At 43.0% G+C, this 13,345-nt stretch overlaps 1 long non-coding RNA gene across 1 annotated transcript; it reads right to left on the bottom strand.

Moving 5' to 3' along the window:
• Window positions 1-256: 256 nt before the first annotated feature.
• Window positions 257-4,152, bottom strand: LOC140509957 (uncharacterized). Its single transcript, XR_011969021.1, has 2 exons — window positions 4,055-4,152; window positions 257-758 (listed from the first exon to the last, which is right to left on the bottom strand). It is a non-coding gene; the product is annotated as an uncharacterized lncRNA (long non-coding RNA).
• Window positions 4,153-13,345: the final 9,193 nt, after the last annotated feature.

The following is a 13,345-nucleotide window of genomic DNA, read 5'->3' as shown; positions in this document are numbered from 1 at the left end:
TTTCCTTCTACCATGGGTAGCTGAAAGTCAATGGTTCATCACAGCACTTCTCCCAGGGCACAGAGAGATTCATGATGACCTCTGAGGTGACCCTATACCATCTCCTTTCACCTCTTCTCATTCCTCATTAAATCCTTCAAATCTCTGCTGTAGATGTTTTAGTTATCCTAACCACATCCTTCCCCCACTTTCCCATTTTTTGCTCAAATCAGTACTTATCTCTTCTAGGTAGAGCTGACCAGAAACACCAGGAGCATTTATTTGACAAATAATTGTTTATTTAAATCAGAGAATGTAATTGAAGGAAGATTTGAGGGAATAGGAAGAGATAGTAGAAGAAGCAAAACTAGAATGACAATAGAAAGGTACTCTGCAACCTTTTCCCTACCAAGAGTATGTGTAAGACAGTTCACTCCAAGGTCTAGGAATGTCTCAAAGACTGTAAGAGAATAGTTTCCACATAGGGTCCCCAATGTCCCAAACCAGGTCCGAGATCTCAGCTCCTGTCCAAACTTCACTGGCATGTCTATGTAATCTTGATCTCTCTTTGAGGTTTCTCCAGGCCCTTATCAGCACTTCCTTAGTGTCATCCTCTTCCAAACCCTCTGCTGGCTTCCATATGCTGGGCATCTTCAGAAAGTGCACTTGTGTAGCTTCACTGGGGATTACACCCAGGATCTCATCTTCCTCCCACTTATCAGCTGCTCAGTAAAGACCAGTCCTTTGTCCCACACCTGGGGACTTGCCCCTTCAGGAATCTGTGAAGAAGGGACATCAAGTGAGTTACATTAACCACATGGGTAACCTCTATCCCCTATATAGATTCTTCTCTATGAAACTCTGACCTCCACTTCAGCTTAGCATCAGGAATTGTGAATAAATGGGATTCTTAGTGAAGTTGGTAATAGAATAGGCATATTAATCACTGAGTGACACAAAATTCAAGTATGTAGTTAGTGATTTATACAAGTGTGTGTGTGTGTGTGTGTGTGTGTGTGTGTTCATCTGTGCTCGAGTATGTACGAAAGCATTCAGGGTAGGGGTGGGGGGAGGTGTGCCAAGGACCAGGTCAGTATCTGAGTGGTTTCCTGATTGGGTAAGACCAGGAAGAAGATGGTACAAAACTATCAATAGGATAAATTCAGATCCAGAGTCAGAGAAGTATTTGAGGAAAAAAGAAATAGCCATTTTGACTGAAAATTGGTATGGATCCATACTTGAGATGGTGCCATACCTTGTGATGTGTTAGCCAACCTTAAGATAAGAACCATCAGGGATTTAGGTAAATTAGATCAGTGAATTTAAAACTATCCAGTGAATCTACTTGTCAGATTATTTTTACAGTTTAAGATTCCTTCTACCCATTATATTATATGAAGTTTAATTCTTCTCTTTCAAATGAACTATTGTAAAATTCACTTGAATTGGAGAGGAAAGATAGGGCCAGAGTGTCAGGACATCCAATATAGTTTCAAATGTTTGAGAGTACAGGAATAATTAACAGAGAGCAGGGTAGATATTAGTGAGGGAGTTAAAGCTATAGTGAAATAACAAAACTTTGGAACAGATTTTCTTCCATTGGGATGGATTTTGGAGTGTGATCCATCACCCTGGGAAAGCCAAGAGTTTCTCGCTGGATCTCAACTTGTCTTCACATGACTTGTTGCTAATTTAGTTGTGTGTGTGTGTGTGTGTGTGTGTGTGTGTGTGTGTGTGTGTGTGAAAAATGTTTTAAACAGTGTGTTTTTATGAGTCACTGGTCTGATGAGAAATACTGTGTACCTCCTTGCCTGGGCTATCCAATCTTTTTCCCTACAAGGGGGAAGAAATAACATCAGATAGACATTTACCTATTCTCAGAACTTCCTCAAAACCTGTGAGGTCAAATCCAAACTACTCGCCTTAGCAAAGTCTTATTCCATTTGATCCCATCTCAACCATTCATCTGTCTCTCCCAATACTTCTTCACATTTACTCTTTTTTACCAGGTTGGTCTCTTAACTGACACCAGAATACCATGAATATTCATCTCCCTATCTTTTCTCATTCAATTTACTCACCTGGAATTCTATTCTCACTTCTATCACTGCTAGTTCTTCTCTGCCCGTCCTTCAGAGATCATCTCAAGTTCTATTTCCTTCATGGTACCTTCTCATAATTCTAGTCAACATCTTGTAGTTCTCTTCCTACTCACCCATAGTAGTACTGTTTGGAATCATAATCCCTTAGCATCTGGATTAGATTCAATTTAGCGGCTAATTGTACACTCTCATAAACTTTTTTTTTAATATTCACTAGATTTAAGATCCTGGGGTCAGAGCTAGAAGGGACCTCTGAGGTCATGTAGATCTAATCCTGTTCCCAAAATTAAAACTGAGGAAACTGAGGGCCAGAGAGGCTAAGTGATTTGCTCAAAGTCACACAGATCACATAAATGGCCAGGAATTTAACTCAGGTCCTTGCACTCAGAGGCAGCACTCTTTCTGCTCCATTGGATGGTCTTCCTATAAAAGACTTCAAATGACTCAACCAGGGAATCAGTCTCATGCTTTCTTTTTAATCACTTCCAACAGGTACTCACTGAAGACTTACTAGATATAATTAAATTAAATGTAAGTGAGGTGGACTAATATCATTTTCCAAAAATTCTCCTTAGAGAATCCATCTAATGTACTGTGGACCTTCCTCTGATTCTTTCAATTTCTTGGGGATATCAACATAGCACTTGGACTGTCCATCAATTGTCATGACTAGCCCACTTTGTCATCCTGACTAAGAGGTGATGAACATGCAGAATTAAATATACATTTTGGGGAACAGTTTTGCTTGATTATGCTTATTTGTTGCAAAGATTTGGAGTTTTTTTCCAGCATGGGGAGAGGTATAAGGAAGAAAAGAAATCTGATGATTGAAAAAAAATTTGATTTTAAAAAGCTACCATAACAGTCTGATGTTGTAAAATACAATGGAATGTGACCTTGGAATGGACTCGTATAGTGGCTTTTAAAAAACTAGCTCTTAAATATTTTGGAAGTCAACAGTATCTTTTTTCCCTAAAAGATATCTATATTTTTTTCTTAAGTTTCAGATCAAGTCATTTCTCTTCTCTTTCTGGGCATCCCGGTTTATACATCGGTCTTAGCATATATAATACACATGATAAAGGAAAGAGTAGAAGTTTAATGTTTCAACTGTATGTCAGAAAGATGAGAAAATGAGGCATTGAAAAAGAACTCTGTACTAGGAGCTGGGAACTAGTCCCAATGCTTAACTTCCTGTTCTTCAGCAAGTTAATTTACAACTCTGGATCTTACTTTCTTCACATATAAAATCAGGGTGTTGGACAATCTCTCAGGTGTCTTCAGCTCCCAAACTCCATTACTCTAAATGATCAGACTCATAAAGCTGGAAAAGACCTGAATGATGATCTCAAAGAGTTCATCCAATCCACTCCCTAATTTTGCAGATGAGAGAACAGGCTTAGAGAGGTTATACAACTGATCCATGGTCATGTAGTTAGTTAATTGCAGAATTGGAACTAGATCATAGCTTTTCCCCCTTGTCCCCCTTATACTTTGTGCTAGTAAGCCTTTGGATTATGAAAGTTGCATCATTCCCTTCCAAGGGTAGTTGATGGGGATTGATAGGCAGGAGAATCACCTCTGCTGGATGAGAGTTAGAACTGGAGTACTTTACTGTAATTTCTTATTTTCTCAGTTTCCTCATTCCCACTGTCCTTGGACATTTTCTCAAATGACTCCCCCCCAAAAAGTAGTAGTAGACACCCAGTAGTAAAAGCAGCACTAGTCTAGACCTGAGTCCTTGTCCCAGTCATAGCTTTTGAACTTGGAGGGACATTATAGATTATCCAATCTAATTCTCTTATTTTGCAACTCACGCAAAACTGAATTTCAGGTAGATCAAGAACAATATAATATGTCCCACCCCCAGTTTTATTCTGTATCTTACCGCAAAGCAAAGGACTGAAGGAGATATAAAGTTTAGCTGGGTTAAGAAACCTCCTTTTAAGGAGTTTACGACCTAGTTAACTTACTTGGGTAGTAACAATTCGAAGGACTCAGGTCTCTACGCCACATCAACTCCTTTCCTGGATGTGATCTTCGGGAATCTCCGATATCTCAGTTTCCTCAGCTGTAAAATGAAGAGATTGGGTGTGCTTTCAGCTTTAACAGATCAATCTATGCTTAACAACGTCACTAGCCCAGTTATCTGGGTTCCAAAGGTTAAGGGCAACACCTCTTCGAGACTCCCCCTGGCGGTTTCCTGAGGTGCCAGGGTTAGGTGAGACCCTGCGCACCTAGCTCCCAGCTCCTCCACCTTCCTTCTTCCCCAGTCTTTCTCTGATGCAGATTGAACGGCCCCGGGCCTGGAATCTGGCACCATAGCGCACTGCCCGAGGGTCCAGCTGCGGTCAGACCCGGCGATCACCCCGGGTGGCGGTCCAGCCTAATAGAGAGCTCTGCCCGCCCGCTCCCTGCGCCTATTCATGCCCTTTAGGGAGGGGGGAGGGGAGTGGCCAAGTCCTGCCCCTCTCGCCACGCCGAGCATCCCAACACAACACCAGGCCCCGGGAGCAGCTTTCTGGACAATTTAATCCCTCTGGGGTGTTACGGGGCCATGCGTGGCCGCGTTCTTTCTCCCCTCCTTTCCTTTCCACCCTTTCTCCTAGGCAGTCCCCTTTGAATTCTCTGATATCTCTCTTTTTCTCTGTTCAGACACATGCTGCTTATGCAAATAAACGGCTTTCACAGCTCCCTACTTGGCCTCGAATTCGGCTCCAAAACTGTACTCTCACACACACCCCTGCCCCCCAACAATGACACTTCAATTGGGTCGGAGGGAGTGGAGGCTTTAAAGCTATACATGTGCTGGTGGCGCTCATCACTTTGTAGGGGAATGCTACTTCATTTGAACTCTGGGGGCCCCATACAAGGAATGGGACCTCCTCAGACAGATATCTAACAGGAAAGAAAAAACTCAATGAACCTGGAAAACTTGGACCCAGCAAAGTGGAACAACCTTCCAAAATTATGTCAAGCCAATGCTTATAAGGCCCTCTGACTATGGAATTTCCTGTGGTAGCTCTATTGCCAACTCAGCCCATAAGTGCCTGCAGAAAATGCAAAACACACAGCTTACCCCTTAGGCCACTAAGTAAATGCTGGATTGCTTTCTGAGGTACCCTGAGGCTGGTCATAACCATTATTATAACCCTGAGAGCAGAGATCCTCCCTGGCTCACCTCTATTATATCTCTGCCCCTCCCTCCCCCACCACCACAAAGGCTAGAAGGGGCATTTCAATTACTATACCATACTGGAAAAAGTACAAATTTGTAGGTATGAATACTCATTCCACCAGTGCAGATCACAAGCCCCCTATGCTTTATAAGACAATTTTATGAGTTGCTATGAATCCCTCTAGGAATAATAGTAATAATGAGCATTTACATAGTTCTTCAAGGTTTGCAAAGCACTTAACATATATTATCATCTCATTTGATTCTCACTACAACACCCTGTAAGGCAGGTGCTATTTTTAATCCCCATTTTACAGATAAGGAAACTGAGCCTCAAAGAGGTCAAGTGACATGCCTGGAGTCACTCAACTAGTATACTGAACTCAAGTCTTTGTGACTCCAAGTCCAGCATTCTAGCCACTGTGCCACCTAGCTTCCTCAAAAAAAAAAAAATTACTGATGGCCATACTTCTGGTGATGACCCCATTGGAACTCATCGAGGTTGATCTTGGACAGAGACCCACAGTCATTTGTTAGAATTTGTCATTACTCATCCTCTACTGGTATGGCCTTGGAGAATACAGGGTCATCTTCATGCTGCCATTGAGGCATTGTGGAGGAGTTTAGTGGAGGTGACATTACATCCATCATTTTGAGTAGTCTGAACCATAAATTTTTTTTATTGAATAAATGATCATCAGAGAGCATTTGGGTGCACTGTTATGATGCTGGATGAAATAGGTTAGCACACCTTTAAAGGTTTATCATCCTAGAAAAACAGTAGTGACAAGGATGGATATTTAAGCAACAGACACAAAAACATCCCAGGAAATTATCACATCTTGCAAAAAGTAGTCTTCCTGGAGAGACTTTGAGGTTAGGTGACTCTTCAGGGAGAGTATCCATGGGAGTTTCTTTTGTAGGGTCTCTTAGGCAGATGGCACTGGGATTCCCTGAGAAGATGATATCCTGAGGGCTGGAGTCAATCAAGGGTCTGAAGAGGTCTTGGGATCTGAGGGAGACAGTGGTCAGCCTGGCTGGGTCTCTTTCTTGAATAATTCCCTGCAGCCATTGTTTCCTGCCTGCCTTGTCTCCTTAGGAGGGTATGGGGGGAGTTTATGCAGAGGGATGTGGAGAGGGGGTGGGCAGCTTTCACCAGAGGCACCCAGGAATGTGTCACAAGGGGGAGAGAAAGAAAAAAAATACAGGAGAGACAGGACGTCAAGGACCCCCTGACTAATGAATAGCAAGTTTGCCCTTGAACCTCACTGGGCTTTGCCATTCCCAGGCTCAGAACAAGAGCCGAGACGTGTCTGAGCCCAGCTGCAGGGGGACTGGGCTATGGTTCATCTCAGACACTTTGACAGGCTGGGTCTTTTCCCTGCATAGCTCAGATCTGCCTAACGGCTCCCCTGGCAACAGCACAGTGGTGCAGCTAGGGCCCAGGCCTTTCCTGCTGCATACAGAAGTGAGGAGGGGGAGGAGGCAGAGGAAGGAGAGGAAGAAGAGGAGGACAGCTGGGGAGGGGGTGCTGTACATGAACTAGAGGCTATGAACCCTGGAAATCCAGAGCTTTTTGCATTAGAGACCTCCCAGGGTTTTTCTGCTGATACTTCTATGAGCAGTCAGTCAGTCAATCAGTCCCCTAGAGATCTCTTTAGTTTAGAATCCCTATGACACAGACTTAGCCACAGCATTGCCTTGTGCTTCTGAGCCATCCAGGCACAGGCACACAGCCATGGATAGAAACATGGATAGGAGAGATGAAAGTCAACCCCAGGCAGAGTAGACATTTGGAGATTTTATGGAATTGAACCTTAGGGTTCCTTTCCAAATTAGGTGCCTCTCCCCTAGAAAACACTGAAAAAAAAAAAAGAGTATGAGTGATGGGTTATAAGAAATTGCGTTTACATACCCCTCTATTTCTAGTATTTCTAGGGGTTTCAGATTCGATGATCCCGATCAAGGATATTTAGCATTTTGTCATTTATTGATGACAACTGAAGCCCTTCATGGCTTTCTTTTGTTTCTGTTTTTCATTTTTAGCTTTGGCATGAGTTCAACATTCCTTCCTCACAGTGCCTTTTATTGTGAACTCAACTGAATTATGATATATTCTGGGAGTGGGGAAGCCCTAGTCATGCTCCCTGGCCTCTTCAGGACTTGGGCCATAATTAGACTAGGGATTTCCAGGAAGGTGCACCTGGGAAGGGACTAGAGGAGCAATAACACTTTGGGTCTCAACTAAGTATAGCAACCTAGACCCTCACCAAAGGGACACACACGCACACACACACACACACAGGCAGAGGAGGTATCTGCAGCAAAGGAAACAGCACTAGCCTCAAAATCAAGAAATTTATATCCCAGATCCCATCTGTCTCACTTATTATGAGTGTGTGACTTGGAAGAAAGAATGTACTCTCCTGTAGCCTCAGTTTCCTTACCTGTAAAGGCAGGGAATGGTTCCTCTACAGAGAGAATTGCAGTGAGGATCCAACAAGACATTGCATGGAAGGCATTTTGTAATGGTAAGGAGCTCTATGTTATTTACTAATTATCATTATTTCCCCTTTCAATCCATCATAGTCTGGTGGATCTAACAGGAGAAAGCACTTAGCTTCTAGTCTTGGCTTTGTTGTACTCACAAATTGTGACCTTGGCAAGCCACTTCATACCTTTATGCTTCAATTTTTTTTCAGTAAAACAGAAAAAAAAGCTGTTCCATAATGCTTCATGGGGACAATCTGAAGAAACAGAAATAATATATGTGAAAGAGCTTTGAGCTCTTGGGAAGAAAGATGTCCTATAAATCTGATTCAGGTGTTATTAGGGCTGAAAGTAAGTATTACTGCTCTCTGGAGAATGGAGGGGGTGGGGAGATGGGGAAAGGACCTAACAGCTCTTCTCAGATCGTACTATGACCTCTCTAGCAAAATAGCTCTGAAATCTATGTAGCCCCAAGTCCTCCAAAACACATAGACCTCAATACAATGATTTCTACCTTTGGGGAACTCAGTAATGGTGTAGCAATTCTATGTTCTATTGAATCAACTTTCCAGCTTCACCTTCACCAACTGAAAGCCAAAGCCCAACACTGAAAACCCTTCTGACTGTGTGGTCCACAGTGAGTCCCTGGGTTGTCATATTCTTGTCTGGAAATTAAGTATTATTCTCCCATGCTTATAACAGAGCTTAATATTCTAAGTGCAAGATTTTGAATCCCTGGAGTTAAAGGGTGACTCCAGCTCAGAAAAGCTGAGAGATTATGGCCAGGGGTTACCCTTTCTCAGAATGTGGCACAAATCAGCTGCGTTCCATTAAAAAAAGTGGTTTGGAAAAGGGCTGTTGGGCTTATCCTAAAACTACAAATGGAGGGGCAAAGGGCAAACACCATCTCAGTCAAAAGAAGAAAGGAAGGCATCTGGATGTGAGGTACCCTGTGTAAAATAGTTTGCTTTACTAAACTAGGATCTCCCCCAGGGCTTAATCTATTCAGGCATTTTTATAGGATATCTATAATCCAGAAAGACTTTGACCCAAAAAGGTCAAAGAAGCTGAACTTGGCTAGAACATTATTCAAGACTCTAGTGAATCTCTTCTCTATGCCTGATCAAAGATTATAGCTTTATCCAGAAGGAAGGAAAGACCAGAGTCATATCTGCTGACCTACCAGTCAAGTGTCTGCATTGACCTTTTTAAGAAAGAAAATAGAAAACAAAGATCAAAAAGGTTAAAACGAGTCCGTGGGTTATGAGAGAAGAATCTTTACCAATATGCAATTTCAGGGAGCCTAGGACAAGGATATATATGGAGGAAGGAAGAGGTGTGGCTCTCAGATCATAAAATCTAACTTATTTATATTATACATTGTTATTTATTATTTTATGTTATATGTTATTTGTAACACATGAAGCAACAGAAGTTCAGAGAAGTGATTTGAGGTGATGTAAGGAAATTATTGATATAGTTGAGACTGGAATCCAAATCTCCAGACCTCCACTGTAGTTTTATTTTTCCAACTATGCCTATACCACATTGCTTTAGTCACGTTGGGAAGGAATATCTTATACCATTGAAAGAGAAAATCAAGCTAAATGAAACAACTACAGCTACAGAGAACTCCAAACAGAAAATGCTTCTGAGAGAATAATGGTGGCCAGGGAGGAGCTAATATCTTACTTGTCAAGAATGGAATAGAAAACTATTATTCCTTAGGATCTCAAAGTCCTTCTCATATATTTCAGTATTCCATCCATTCACTCACCATTTCTTATAGAGTGCAGATATCATTAAGTCCATTTTGCTAAGAAACTAAGGCACTGGAAAAGCTAAGTGATCTAAGTATCCAACAGTAATTCAATGATGGGTGATGGGAGTAGAAGAGAGCTCCTCAATCCCTGGTTTATTCCCTTTGTCATTAGCCTGTGTGCGAGAATGGAGAAACCACTAGTGAGGGAAAGCAGATGGAGAGGAAAAGTGCTGAATATCCCAAATCAAGGGTGTCCCTCAGACAAGAAGGAGCCTGTTTGTAGTAGGATTGCCACAATCAGGGCCAAGTGACCATCTATAACAGGAGTTCTTAACTACTTTTTTGTCTTGAATCCCTTTAGCAGTCTGTGAAGGATATGAGTTTCTTCTCAGAATAATTTTTAAATGCATAAAATAAAGTGTATAGGACTATAGAAGAAATGAATTGTAATGAAATACAGCTATCTATCTATCTAAAGACATTCACAAATCCCAGGTTAAGAACCCCTATAAAAGGTTGTTACATGTAAGGACTGCTTCTATATGCTACCACTTTGTATACACAGAAGCAACATTTCCTATAGGACAAAGTACTAGCACCTCTTTTCCACCATCATTCAATTATTTCAGACCTTACCTTCTTCCACAACCTATGTTTTAGAATATAGCTGTTTTATAAAGGGACAAAAAATCTTGGAACAAGAGAAAAACATAAGTGTTCAGGAGCCCATCTCAAATCTTGCCCCAGCCTTTCCTAAGAAGGGTTGAAACTCTGGAAAAGGCTGTCTTGAGCAGCGTAAGCCACAAGGCTGATACCATGGAGGAGTTTGACATGACTCTATGGGTAGGAGAGCCTGGACATGAATCACAGGAGTAGAGAAGTGGACATCGCCTCAGAGAGCATCATTTTACAGATAATGAAAAGGACCAAGAGAGGTTGCCAGAGATCATACAGAGAATAGTAGAGCCTGGACTAGAACCCAAGTCTCCTGGCTTCCAGTCCAGTTCTCTATCATTATAAGCCAAATGTGTTAGGGGCAAACCTTACATGGGTGAAAGAGGATTGATATTTAGAAAGGAAACAGCTTTCTCCAGAATCTCTAAGCTTCCTGAGAATTCCTTATGGAATCCTTCATAGTGGAAATGGATATAAAAGCCCAATCAAGTCCTGGTTTTGACAGAGGATCCTTTTCTATCAGTAATTCCACATTACTTTCTTTAAAGTGAAACTGGGATGAATCTGTTCACAACTCAAATGAGAGACTGTTGAAAACAATTCTGTCTCCAATCACCCTAGTGATACTAATTGGAGGAAGCTACTCTATTTTCTTTAGTTAGACAAGTTTGGATTAAATAATTTCTACCCTTCCACCTCTAACATTCTATAATTCTAATAAGAAAGTCATATGTTGGTGAAGGTCAGTGATCTCTAGGAACCCAAAAGAATCAGTATCACAATAACTGCAACTGTGCACACACCGCTATCTCCACCCCCACCCCCTTGAATTCTATACAAAGGCTTTTGGGACTTCTCAGATTATTTGCTTTTACTTTTGAAAAAATATTATGGAGCCTCTCAGGCTTTGACAGTTGACTTATTTGACCTATGACATTTAACATTTGACCCAGAACTTTACTGTTTTGAGGATACACTTTCCCCCAAACTCTATCTTTCCAGATATCTTATAACATTTGCCTCCACCTCAAGAGATGTACTAACATCTATCTTTGCCACAATTAGCATCATTAGGAGTTCAAGTTTGAAGGGACCTTTGAGGTAATCCAATCCAACAATCTAATTTTCTAGCTGATGATACCTTAGATTGGGTTGAAAATGATCCTATGCTCCCCCTCTTTAGGGACAAGTTTATGGAATCTTGATAGCTGATCTATAGAAAACTGAAGAGACAAGTTAACACCTCCTTTGAGCATCTCAATGATAGAGCTTCACTGGCAGGGTTTCTCATCATTCGGGATCTCAATAAAGAGCTACCTGAGGTGGAGCGTTCTGGGGAACATGGGGAGTAAATAGGCAAAGAGACAGGTAATACAGTGTGTGAAATATGAGGAAATGGTGAGGCTATGAGTTCCAAATTGCATTCTACTATGACTTTAAGTTTCTGAATTTCTCTGGGCTACTTCCGCACAGGATTGTTGTAGGGAGGATAGACTAGGGGGTAGTGGTGCAGAGAAGGGTGAATGGAGGGGGCAAGTTAAAGAATACTTCTTTGTATTAGATCCTTCTTCAGTTGTATTCAAACTCCCTTTCAGTACCTGAATGTTAGATCCCTGGATGGCAATGGATAGTAGCAGAGACAGAATTTGGGTCAGAATAGGTAAGAGCTGTGATCTCTCCAACGCCTGCTACATAGGCCATGGAAGAACCATCTGCATCATGCCCAAGGGTTCCACATTGACTTTGGGGATGATTCTTCCCTCCTCTCCCTCCCCCATTTAATTCCCAGAGGCCTCTTCTATTGGATAGTTATCATTCTGCAAACAAATCAGCCACCTGGCCCTTCTGGAAATCCTTTTGAGAATTTTCCATCCTCTCATCCTTTTCTTAGCCTCGCTAGGTATTGGATCCAAGCTCTTTTCAACACCTCTCTTCTCAACCTTTGGTCCCAATTTCTGTCTTTTAGTTATCTGTGTCTCAGTCTCAGCTGAGACTTCCCACTCTTAAGCCATTCCCTGAAGTTCAGCTTCCTGACCCTTGAGGGGCACCTGGGCTGCTGCCTAATTCACCATATTCCAGTACCCTCAGTTTCTACTGGTGTTCACCAAATCATACTTGTTCTGGGACCCAGATCCTGTCAGAAGCATTATTTCTTTTATACACAGGGAAACTGAGGCAGGGGGAAGGAGTAGCAAGTTATTATCACAAAGTGCAGAAGCCAGGTAACTAACCTCCCAGATCCAGACTGTGGCCACTAGGCCTTTCATCGGTTCTGTGTGAAAAGAGCTAAATTCAGGATAATCTGGAAGCTTCATGGCTGAGTCATTATAACTCGGGCCTGGAGCTCAGCAGATTGTGGGGGTTAGGGATGGGGAGGAACTGCTTCGGTCCTCCAAGTCTCAGCTGTCAAGCAAGAAACCTCAGCGAAGCAGAAAGGAACTTGACACTAGGTCCTTAATCTCGGTAATTCTCCTCTTTCCCTACCTTCCCCCACCCTCGCCCCAAACCACACAATGAGCGAGGGAATGAGCGGCTGCACCCCATCAGCCCATGCCCCAGCGCTCTGGCTCCGGCTCCAGCACTGAGCCTCGGCTGCTGGTCCGACCCGGCCGCCCTGGGAGGTAGGGGAACCGCGCTCGGAATATGATTCCCCGGCTTTTCGTGCTGCTCTGTCAGCCGAGTGCGACTCTAAAGCTCCCCTGTCACCTCAGTCAAGCTGCTACCGGCCCGCCCCCGGATAACCGCGCTGATCTCTAGATTAGGGAGCCCAAGGCGGCAGCTGAGACTGCTCACCCAGGCGGGGAAAGGGAGTGGGGCAAAGTCTCCTAAGATTCGGCCCCGAGCCCCTCCCACGAACTCTCCTCGCCTAGCTACTCAACCCTTCAATCCCCAACAGCCTCCCCACTCTGCACACCCCTCCTCCACAGCCTCCAACTCTCAGCACCTCCCTCAGTCTCCCACTCTCAGCACCCCCTCTAGCCTCCCACTGTTAGCGCCTCCCCCGATCTTCCACCCTCATCAACTTTCGCCTCCCCTTCCCCCTCATAGCCTCCCACTCTCCTAGGCTTCAGATGGCTAGGAGAATTTCTGGCCAAAGGAGGATATGAGGAGGAGGCGGGGAGGGGAGGAGGAGGAAAAGAAGAGACAGAAAGTGAGATA

Source organism: Notamacropus eugenii, chromosome 1 (genome assembly GCF_028372415.1).
Source record: "Notamacropus eugenii isolate mMacEug1 chromosome 1, mMacEug1.pri_v2, whole genome shotgun sequence".
NCBI classification, from domain to species: domain Eukaryota; kingdom Metazoa; phylum Chordata; class Mammalia; order Diprotodontia; family Macropodidae; genus Notamacropus; species Notamacropus eugenii.
The sequence above is the reverse complement of the archived record's forward strand: the minus strand, read 5'-3'. Positions and strand labels throughout refer to the sequence as shown.